Below are 9,434 nucleotides of genomic sequence, written 5' to 3'. Positions count from 1 at the left end.
AAACATCCCACGGAGTACCATTAAATCCATTATTTAAAAAATTGAAAGAATATGGCACCACAACAAACCTGCCAAGAGAGGGCCGCCCACCAAAACTGATGGACCAGGCAAGGAGGCCATTAATCAGAGGCAACAAAGAGACCAAAGATAACCCTGAAGGAGCTGCAAAGCTCCACAGTGAAGATTGGAGTATCTGTCCATAGGACCACTTTAAGCCGTACACTCCACAGAGCTGGGCTTTACGGAAGAGTGGCCAGAAAAAAACCCATTGTTTATAGAATAAAATAAGCAAACATGTTTGGTGTTCGCCAAAAGGCATGTGGGAGACTCCCCAAACATATGGAAGAAGGTACTCTGGTCAGATGAGACTAAAATGGAGCTTTTTGGCCATCAAGGAAAACACTATGTCTGGCACAAACCCAACACCTCTCATCACCCCGAGAACACCATCCCTACAGCGAAGCATGGTGGTGGCAGCATCATGCTGTGGGGATGTTTTTCATCGGCAGGGACTGGGAAACTGGTCAGAATTGAAAGAATGATGGATGGCGCTAAATACAGGGAAATTCTTGAGGGAAACCTGTTTCAGTCTTCCAGAGATTTGAGACTGGGACGGAGGTTCACCTTCCAGCAGGACAATGACCCTAAGCATACTGCTAAAGCAACACTCGAGTGGTTTAAGGGGAAACATTTAAATGTCTTGGAATGGCCTAGTCAAAGCCCAGACCTCAATCCAATTGAGAATCTGTGGTATGACTTAAAGATTGCTGTGCACCAGCGGAACCCATCCAACTTGAAGGAGCTGGAGCAGTTTTGCCTTGAAGAATGGGCAAATATCCCAGTGGCTAGATGTGCCAAGCTTATAGAGACATACCCCAATATACTTGCAGCTGTAATTGCTGCAAAAGGTGGCTCTACAAAGTATTGACTTTGGGGGGGTGAATAGTTATGCACGCTCAAGTTTTCTGTTTTTTTTTGTCTTATTTCTTGTTTGTTTCACACAAAAAAATATTTTGCATCTTCAAAGTGGTAGGCATGTTGTGTAAATCAAATGATTAAAAAAATAATAATAATCCATTTGTATTCCAGGTTGTCCAGTCGCTCAGGCAGCTCCCTGAAGGAGAGTTCGTCCTTCATCCCCTCCGATAGCCCCTGCACGTAAAGGACGACCAGGGCGGCCTCCTCCCATTCCATCCTGCCTCTCGAGCCCGGGTCCGGAACTCCACGGAGTAGTCCGCCACCGAACGGTCACCCTGCCGGCAGGCCGTGAGCATCCTCCCGGCCTCATGCCCTGACACCACCCAAGAGGTGTCAAACACCTTGCCCGCCACCAGGCCCTGCTCCGAAGGAGTTGTAGACTGAATACCAGGGAACACTGGGTGAGGAATTCCTTGCAGCCCTCTGGACGTCCATCATACCTCTCTGGAGGTGGTAGGCGGGGTTTCCTGGAGACGCCGCTGCCGCGGCTCCCGCTCCGCCGGCTGCTGGGGCTGGTGTCCACCCAGCTCTGTACGGCTATCGTCAGCTGGCGGAGATTCTCGGTGATCTGCTGCAGGCTGCGGTCGTGTTGGTTCAGCATAGCTCCCTGCGTTGCCAATGCGCTCCGATACTGTGCTGCCTCCGCTGGGTCCATATTGGTTCAGTTTTCTGTAAGGGTTGGTGTGAGGTGTGACCCAGGTACGGGATAGATAGTAGTCAGTAGGCAGAGATGGAGAAACAAGGATCTTTACTGGTGGTCCCGATGCCAGGATACAAAACAACAGACTTAACACGATAACAGAAAGGTGGAGCAAATAAATCTCCAAAAACAGGCAGACAGCAAAAATATGAAATAGTAACCACGACTGAAATAATAAAGAAACAGAGAGAACACTTCTCGAGTACCTGTACATCCTTCTCCGATCAGACACTGATTAGTACTGCTGAGCATAGAGAAACTAGTAGAGAAAACTGAGCAAGGAAACACAGGGAAGTGAGGGCATAAATACACAGGTGAACAGGTAGACAAAGGTGACACCAATAGGATGATGATTAGTCCTGACTGTGAGTGAGGAGGTGCCTAAGGTTGTCGGAGGAGGACACCTAGTGGATCGCTCTGGAACTGCGACCCCCTCCTGTAACACGTACCATCGCAAATATGTGATTGAAACAGTAGCAACAGAACTTATGATGGAACAAATGCGTCAAAACAGCATTGTTGTCTGAAAAGCATCTAAACATAGTTTTGTACTGATGGGAAATAAAGGTCTTCACAACTTTGTTCCTCAATTTCACCTTTTATTGTAAAAGATAAATGCGAACATCATCATCCAAGCATCACACTGAACACATCCACAGCCCTTATTTTAAGTGTTTTTAAAATCCCCTATGAGAAAAAGGAATGGTGTAAAAACGATTAGAACCATTTCCCTGTTTGACCGCTAGGTTTTATGAGTATTATGACTCATACAGTGGTACTCTATAGAAATGACAAGTCAATCTCGCAAATGGGCAACCTCTGGCACATAATAACGGCACAACTGCCAGAAAATAGCCTAACATTATTATTTTTTAAGTTCGTCCAAGTGTTTCCAACTTTCACTCTCCTGTCGGATTTATCTATAGTTATGCACATGCGCAAAAGGGATTTATTTACTATTATAAACTGTGTTTGAGCCCTGAATGCTGATTGGCTGAAAGCTGTGGGATATCAGACTGTATACCACGGGTATGACAAAAACGTGTTACTATTTTATTACGTTGGTAACCAGTTTTATAATAGCAATAAGGTACCTTGGGGGTTTGTGGTATATGGCCAATATACCATGGCTAACGGCTGTATCCAGGTATTCTTGTGACATATTCAAATTACTTTATTACGTCACATCATAGCTCGCAATAATTATTATTTTGATGAAAACCAAATGTAGCTTCTAACATCGTTACAAGTTACGTCAATATTCCTTCTTAATTGTCTCTAACGTTATGGAAAAAGGGTTTATTGGATAAATGTGGTGACTCTTGCTGCAAAGAAAAAGTAGTTTTCAGGCCTTTTGGATGGGTTTTGAGTGGTCATTGGGCTAGAGATGCTTGACCTGGCAACCCTGTTTGTTGGCTTCTTTGTTGTTGTGTTCTGTAGGTTCCTGCCTGTGCTAGACTAGTTGTTCTCTGGCTTACTACTTAGCTATGTCGACCGTGGTGGTTGGCTAGCTATGCTAGTTAGCTGGCTGGTTTGCATGCTGGCTAAGATAACTGCATTTGATAACTGGTTAGATGGCATTATGTATTTCCAAAACTTTGGTTTACTATAATGTAGCTAGGTGTTGATCGCAACTGGCTGACTCACGCAGTGCTAAGGTAACGTTAACAGGCTGGTAGGGCTAACGTTAGCAGGCTAGTAGGGCTAACGTTAGCAGGCTAGTTAGCGCAGTAGCGGTGCGTGGATAAAATCACTGGGGGAAGCCAAGCCAGGGAAAAAAAGGCATATTTCAACCTATGGGTTGTGAGAATTACATTGTTTGCTCTATAACCTGTTAGTTTATATTTACATTTACATTTACATCATTTAGCAGACGCTCTTATCCAGAGCGACTTGCAAATTGATGCCTTGCCACAGTGATATATAGGCTTAAGGCCGAGACAGTAAGAAGACACAGTGGCAGAATAAATTCAACCCTTTGTTTCATCACAAAACCTGAGAGCAACATCTTTCCGGTGAAGTCCACAAAGCATATTGCATGTAAGAAACAGTTACATGACCTACAGCATGGTCAAGCAAGTTAATGTTTCCGACATTTCCGGTCTACCAAACAACCATTGATTTAGTACCACAAACAGAGACTTACTGCAATTCGAAAAGAAACAGGAGCTGCCGCCAGTATTCCAGCACCATTTCAACTTCAACATTTCAACATCAAATCAAATCACCTATGCTTAGTCTAATCCAGTGATAACCAAAATATACCAAAAACAATTTAGTCCAATCAACGTAAGCTAAATATCATGTTGCTGTCCATTCTACTGATTTGTGTGTGTATGTGTGTGTGTGTGTGTGTGTGTGTGTGTGCGTGTGCGTGCAGTTACAAAAAACATCTTCCTCTCTTTCATGTTGCCGAAATGGTCTATGACTCTGTCATACAGCACACGCTTTTAGTTTTTGTTGTCCTTGGCTTCCTGGATAAAATGCTTGCTCGCTAGCCTAACTTCCTTTCATGGCAAACGATGCACCAGGCCAGCTAGTTAATATTAGCCTACTACATCTAGCTACATATTGAACTTCCATCCTCTCAGGCCAGGGGCACAATGTATGAATTTATGTTTGGATCAGAATCGCCGTTATAATCGTTGGCCAGTACGGAGAATAAAGTAAAACCACAAGTTCAAATCCCTATCTCCATCCATGGCTAATTTAGGAAAGGGCCACTTTTAGCTAGCTAGCTAGCTAGCCACCGGAGGAAAACAACACAAATTATGTTTTGCTTTTGATGTGATTGGTGTGAAGCCAAATACAAACTGGCTTCCCTTGACAGGTTTTTTTGGTGTGCCAGGACCATTCACAGTTGAGCTCACTCAGTTTAACTCAACACTGATTGGCTATATATATACATTACCAGTCAATACAGAAGATAGCCCAATTTGGTAAAAGACCAAGTCCATATTATGGCAATAACATATCAAATAAGCATAGAGAAACGACAGTCCATCATTACTTTAAGACTTGAAGGTCAGTCAATACGGAACATTTCAATAACTTTTCAAGTTTCTTCAAGTGCAGTCACAAAAACCATCAAGCACTATGATGAAACTGGCTCTTATGAGGACCACAACAGGAATGGAAGACCCAGAGTTACCTCTGCTGCAGAGGATAAGTTCATTAGAGTTACCAGCCTCAGAAATTGCAGCCCAAATAAATGCTTCACAGAGTTCAAGTAACAGACATCTCTTCAGAGGAGACTGTGTGAATCTGGCCGTCATGGTCGAATTGCTGCAAATAAACCACTACTAAAGGACACCAATAATAAGAAGAGACTTGCTTGGGCCAAGAAACACGAGCATTGGACATCAGATTGGTGGAAATTTGTCCTTTGGTCTGGAGTCCAAATTGGAGATTTTTGGTTCCAACCGCCTTGTCTTTGTGAGACACGGTGTGGGTGAACGGATAATCTCTGCATGTGTATTTCCCACCGTAAAGCATGGAGGAGGAGATGTTATGGTATGGGGGTGCGTTGCTGGTGACACTGTCTGTGATTTATTTCAAATTCAAGGCACACTTAAGCAGCATGGCTACCACAGCATTCATCAGCGATACGCAATCCCATCTGGTTTGGGCTTAGTGGGACTATCATTTGTTTTTCAACAGGACAATGACCCAACACACCTCCAGGCTGTGTAAGGGCTATTTTACCAAGAAGGAGAGTGATGGAGTGCTGCATCAGATGTCCTGGCCTCCACAATCCCCCGACCTCAACCAAATTGAGATGGTTTGGGATGAGTCAGACCGCAGAGTGAAGGAAAAGCATCCAACAAGTGCTCAGAATATGTGGGAACTCCTTCAAGACTGTTGGAAAAGCATTCCAGGTGAAGCTGGTTGAGAGAATGCCAAGAGTGTGCAAAGCTGTCATCAAGGCAAAGGGTGGCTATTTGAAGAATATAAAATATAAAATCTATTTTGATTTGTTTAATTGATTTGGTTACTACATGATTCCATATGTGTTATTTCATAGTTTTGATGTCTTCACTATTATTCTACAATGTAGAAAATAGTCAAATAAAGAAAAACCCTTGAATGTGTAGGTGTGTCCAAACTTTTGACTGGTACTGTATATATATATATTTTTTTTAATCAAGGGAGACCAAATGCTTGCTGACTTCCCTTGCAGTCAATGCTATGTGCGGCAACAATGTCATACTCTTTTTTTTACCAGACAAAATCAGATAGATGGGCTATACATACTGAGAAAGAGCGGCGCTGTTTCGCTCGCTCAGATTCTTTCTCCTGTGAGATACATTCAGCCTCTTGGGAATTGAAGGAAAATTATGAAACACAGAGAGACGAAAGAGAAAAAAATATATATATACAAGTATATCTTTTTTATTGGTCATGAATACACGCCACTGAGTTAGCTAGCAACCTTGCAAGCTGATTTGTAACAATACATTGTAAGTTGGCTGAAAATGTAATTGAAACCAGTAGACTTCGGAATTCTTATCAGTTTTATGTAATAACTCGAAAAATTGAAAAGTGAGGTGTAACTTTGCATTGGTACTTTTGATGCATATTCTAATGCAAATCCATATGTTACATGTGGTTACATTTATGCTACCTACCCTTTACTTTAGAGTTATTTATGCAACTTTAGTTGTGATACAAACCTTAGGCTATATGTTTTGATTTCTAATACATTCTAAGGCTGCATGACGCGACTCTAATGATGACTTTAAAAAAGTTGCATGAGAGGCATGCGATCTGCTCTGCTTCTTGTGCAGACTGCACTCTCATTCACAATTTGACAATCACGTGATAATATTCTCACCCATCACACTATTCTCAATTTAATCTGGTCTTTACATATATAGCCTACTAATATACACTGATATACTCTTTCCATGACATAGACTGACCAGGTGAATCCAGGTGAAAGCTATGATCCCTTATTGATGACACCTGTTAAATCCACTTCAATCAGTGTAGATGAAGGGGAGGAGACAGCTTAAAGAAGGATTTTTAAGCCTTGAGACAATTGTGACATGGATTGTGTATGTATGCCATTCAGAGAGTTAATGGGCAAGACAGAAGATTTAAGTGCCTTTGAACAGGCTATGGTATGGTAGTAGGTGCCAGGCACAAAGGTTTGAGTGTGTCAAGAACTGCAACGCTGCTGAGTTTTTCACACTCAACAGTTTCCCCATGTGCATAAAGAATGGTCCACCACCCAAAGGACATCCAGTCAACTTAACACAACTGTTGGAAGCATTGGAGTCAACATTGGCCATTAACCCTGTGGAACGCTGTCGACACCTTGTAGTCCATGCCCTGACGAATTGAGGCTGTTCTGGGGGCAAAAGGGGGTTAAACTCAATATTAGGAAGGTGTTCCTAATGTTTTGTACACTCAGCGTATATTACAGCATCTCTGCTGTAAAGCACAATTACAGTATTAAACTGGCAACCCTCTATTTAGGGTTCTTCATAGAACCTCCTGTAAAGGGTTCTACCTAGAACCCTTTATGAAGGTCTCTACCAAGAACCTCGTTATTCTCTCAAGGTTCTTCATAGAACCCTCTAGTTTTGCTTCACAGCAGAGATGCTGTAATCTACCGAGAACCCTTTTATATTTGAAGGGTTCTTTCTAGAACCCTCTATGAACAGTTCCACCAGCCATATTAGCCATTCGAATTAAACTCTTTATGACATAATGTCACGGATTCTGCCGAGGCTGCTCCTCCTCCTTGCTCGGGCAGGCTTCGGCGTTCGTCGTCCCCGGAGTACTAGCTACTGCCGTTCGATGTTATCGGTGTTTGTTTAGTTTTGTCTGTATTGTTTACACCTGTTCGTCATTATGTTAATTGTTTCCCTTATAATTACCCCTGTCTCTCATCTGTACTTTGTGTGTGATTGTTTTCCCCTTCACGGTTGTCCATTTTTGTGAGCGGGTTATTTCCTCCCTGCGTGGAGTTATTTTCTGTGTCCTTTTGGATCCTTTTCGTATTAAAAGTACGTATCCGAGAGTTCTGTGTCCTGCGCCTGACTTCGTTTACCGCATCTCACGGACAGTCGTGACAGAATCACACACCTTACCATGGAGTCAGCAGGAGCGACGGCACCGACTGGATCACTCGAGGAGCGCGTCCTACAACAGGCAGCGATGCTCCAAAATCTTGGTGCCGCTATGGATAACGTTATGAACACTTTGGGACGATGGGAGAGAGCAGGTTTGCCCACACCTCCTCCAACGATACCACCACCATCGGCTACTCCTATCGTCTCACATCCGGAGTCCAGTGGGATTCGGCTCTCGCTCCCGAGGGCTTATGATGGCACCGCAGCCGGGTGTCAGGGTTTCCTGCTCCAGGTGGAACTTTACCTGGCAACCATTCACCCGGCACCCTCGGGATACGAGACCGTGTCCGCCCTCATCTCCTGTCTGTCCGGCAAGGCACTGGAGTGGGCCAACGCCGAGTGGGGAGGGATAGACGCCGCTACTGTGAACTATGCAGAGTTCACCCGCCGCTTCAGGGCAGTGTTCGATCATCCCCCGGAGGGGAAGGCGGCGGGTGAGCGTCTATTCCACCTCAGACAGGGGAGGAGGAGCGCGCAGGAATTCGCACTGGACTTCCGGACTCTGGCTGCCAATTCGGGATGGAATGAGAGGGCCCTCATCGACCACTACAGATGCAGCCTGAGGGAGGACGTTCGTCGAGAGCTGGCCTGCAGACACCAACCTAAGCTTCGATCAGCTGGTGGACATGTCAATTCGCTTGGATACCCTGTTGGCTACCCGCGGACGTCCAGCGCTGGGGCCGTCCATTCCATCCCCCAGCACCTCCGAGCCGAGCCCTATGGAGCTCGGGGGTGCTGGTAGTAGGGAGGCCAGGAAGGAGGCTGTCCCCTGCACCAACTGTGGCCGCTGAGGACACACGGCGGTTCGGTGCTGGAGAGAGTCTCCTCGGATTCGAGGCAGCAGGCAGCGCACTGATGAGTCATTCCCGGTGAGCAAGGTCCCAACTCACCCAGAGCTCTTTGCTGTTCATATGTGTATCCAAGTGATGTTTCCAGAAGTTTCTTCTTACTCCCAGCATAAGGCGCTAGTCGATTCAGGCGCAGCTGGAATTTTATCGATCGCCATTTCTCATATAAATTAGGGATCCCTATATTACCAGTCGATGTGCCCTTCCCTATCCATGCCCTAGATAGCCGGCCTTTGGGGTCGGGATTGATTAGGGAGGTCACAGCGCCACTGAAGATGAAAACGCAGAAGGGTCATGAGGAGACTATACAGTTGTATTTAATTGACTCTCCTGCGTTTCCAGTGGTGTTGGGACTTCCCTGGTTAATATCTCATGACCCCAACATTTCATGGCAACAGAGGGCTCTCAAGGGATGGTCTGATCAGTGTGTGGGGCGGTGTGTAGGTGTTTCCGTAGGCGCAACGACGGTGGAGAGTCCGAACCAAATGCCCACAATGCACATTCCTCCTGAGTATGCCGATTTGGCAAGCGCCTTCTGTAAGAAGAAGGCGACTCAATTACCACCTCATCGACAGGGGTATTGTGCGATAGACCTCCAGGTTGGCGCGGCGCTCCCTCGCAGCCATGTGTATCCTCTGGTCAGGAGGAGATGGCTGCTATGGAGACATACGTCGCCGAATCCTTGAGACAGGGATACATCCGGCCTTCCACTTCTCCTGCGTCCTCAAGTTTCTTTTTTGTGAAGAAGAAGGATGGGGGTTTACGCCC

Source organism: Coregonus lavaretus (assembly GCF_964263955.1).
Source record: "Coregonus lavaretus genome assembly, chromosome: 23".
NCBI classification, from domain to species: Eukaryota; Metazoa; Chordata; class Actinopteri; order Salmoniformes; family Salmonidae; genus Coregonus; species Coregonus lavaretus.
The sequence above is the reverse complement of the archived record's forward strand: the minus strand, read 5'-3'. Positions refer to the sequence as shown.